Raw genomic sequence first — 2,897 nt, 5'->3', positions numbered from 1 at the left:
CTATCCTCTGTCATCCTTAGTATCTCTGATACACTTGAGCCATTGCTGTAGTCACAGTGCATTGCTAGGCCAAGCCATCTCCTTAAGAGTCTTCCTCTCTTTTGTTGACCCTCCACCTTCCCAAGCATGATATCTCTTTCCAAGCAATAGCCTTTTCTAGCAACATGTCCAAAACAAAATCGCTCTCTGTGCCAAATACCACCATCTGAGATGCCATCCTGCCACGCCACCATGGATCTCAGCTGGGACCAGAAAAGGGTGTTTTGCATCATGATATTTGTAATCCTGACTGTCTTTACAGTTTACTGTTAGAGGCACAACATCTATATGTATTCAGGATTGACTGAAATCTGAAAGGCATGTGGTTTGAATCTGTTAGCTGCTTCACTGGAGAAGGATGGGCAATCTCTTCCTATGTGATTAATGGCCTCTGGAGATCCACTCGAGGGCCAGCTCTGAGTTGGTCTGACTCAAAGGCAAACACCTACTTTATAGGTGGATGTGCATATGCCTGCTTATTTGTTTGCTCTTGTTAGTATAGCACTTACCTGTCAGCCTGCTGTACTTGTGAGTTGCTGTGATGCTGGAATCTATGCCACTGGTGTTTTAAATGCCAGGAGGGTCACACATGGTGGACAGAAGCAGTAGAGCTCCTATAGGAAACAGAACTGGGCATACACTTCCAAAAGAACAGACTTCTGGAACTTTGTAGGCAAAATGATATATAGCATTTCAGGTCTGACACCTAACACTTCAAGAGTACTATTTCGCACTCTCTTTTTATGTTTCCCACCTACTCAATGAAAGAAAATGTTGAAGAGATGCTGAAACTATCCAACAAAAGAACCCACACAGTAGTAGGAGAGTAATCCAGAAGAGTTGTCTAGTCCATAATGGAAATTGTTTGAGTAAAAAGCAAACCACTACTGCTTTGAGCCTCTGAGATTGTGTAGATGTTGGTTAAAATAATAACTACACTGATGAATATAATTTTGAGTCCCTGAAATGCTACACAAAGATTTTATTTCAATTTTACCTCTTTATCTTTATTGAGGTTTATGGACAATCTTTTGTATTGGTCAATTAGAAAAGTTTGGCTCATAATTATAAATGTAAATCATTATAAAAGTTCATCAGACTCAGCAATTACACTTCTAAGAATTGATCTCAGAGAAATTAAAGTATATTATTGTTTTTAGGTGCCATCAAGTTGACCACAACTTACAGTGACCCTATGAACAACAAATTTGAACTTTGGCCTATCCTGTACCATCCTCTCGTTGTTTGTCCTGATCAAGGCTACTGTATTGGTCACAGTGTGAATCCATCTCTATAAGGATATTCTTCTTATTCACTGAGCCCCTACATTTGCCAGCAGAATGTCTCTCTCCAAGAACTGGCCCCTTCTGGAAAAATGTATGCGAGATGAGGTTTCACCATTCTTGCCTCTAAGGAGTACCGTGATTAAACTTCCTCCAAGACTGATTTGTTTCTTCTTTTGGCAGTCCATATTATATTTAGTAACCTTCTCCAACACCACAATTCAAAGACAAGAATTCTCACTTGCTGTTTTTTATTCATTATTCAACTTTCAGATGTGTATAAAGCAGTTGGAAATACTATGGTTTGGACAAGATACACCTTAGTCTTTAAACTGACAACGTTGCTCTCCAGAAGTATGAAGAGGTCCTTGACAGCAGATTTTTCAATGCAATACACCTTTTGATTTCTTGACTGTGGTTACCATGGATGTTGTAAAATGAAGTTACTGGTAACTTCCATCTTTTCTCCAGCTGTTATGATTCTGCCAATTAGTTCAGTAGTGAAGATTTTATTCCTTTGACGTTCAGATGCAACCCCTGATTGAAAGTTGTAGTCTTTGATCTTCTGCAGTAAGTGTTCCAAGTCTTCTGTAATTTTTGCAAGCAGCTTTGTGTCATCTGCAAAATGCAGGTTGTTGATGAGTCTTCCTCCAGTCCTGATCACATTCTTCTTCACATAGTACAGTTTCTAGAATATAATGCTCAGCATACAGACTGAATACTCACAGAGAAAGGATACAACCCTGGCTTAGACCTTTCTCAATTTTTAAAAAAAGTTCACACTAGTTTATTTACATTTGAATACATTGTTTTAGAGAACAGATTCTTTCAATTTCCCTCACCCCTCCACCCATCAAATTGTACAATCTCATGATTAATTCTCCCCTGCCATTGCACATCCTCATCCCTCTGCTTGCACCCTCCCCAACCCCTCTTGGATCCTTATACTCATTCTACAATAACAGTTTTATATAACATTTATCCTTGTGGGACTGAGTTAGTTCACTCAGCATAATGCTCCCTAGTCACTCCCAAGTTAGGTAATAATTTACAAAATCATTGCTCCTGTGTGTTGCATAATATTCCATTGTGTGAATGTACCATACTTTCTTAAATCCATTCTTCTGTGGTTGGACATTTGGGCTGTTTCTATGTTCTTGCAAAGGTGAATAATGCTGCTATTTGGTAATACCATCTCAGAAAAAGTGTTATAACAAAAGTTTACAGGATACTCCTGGGCCTTCACAAGAAAAAGACTGATAACCCAATTACAAAATGGGCAAAAGAAAAGGAAAGAATTTTCATAGAGGAAGATAGTCGAATGGCAAACAGACACATGAAGAAATGGCAATTGGAGAGTTGCAAATCAAAAACCACAATGAGGTACCATCTCACTCCACTAACAGTGGCAAAGTTTAACAGAACAGCAAGTAATAAATGTTGTAGAGGATGTGTTGAGAAAGGAACTCGTACATTTTTGGTGGGATTGTAAAATGGTACAACCATTCTGGAAGGCAGTTTGGTGCGTTCTCAAAACAGCTATTCCACTACTTGGAATATGTTGTTGTTGTTGTT

This window comes from Elephantulus edwardii, unplaced genomic scaffold, assembly GCF_000299155.1.
Source record: "Elephantulus edwardii isolate Elephantulus edwardi_28Jun2011 unplaced genomic scaffold, EleEdw1.0 scaffold00476, whole genome shotgun sequence".
Classification (NCBI taxonomy): Eukaryota; Metazoa; Chordata; class Mammalia; order Macroscelidea; family Macroscelididae; genus Elephantulus; species Elephantulus edwardii.
The sequence above is the reverse complement of the archived record's forward strand: the minus strand, read 5'-3'. Positions refer to the sequence as shown.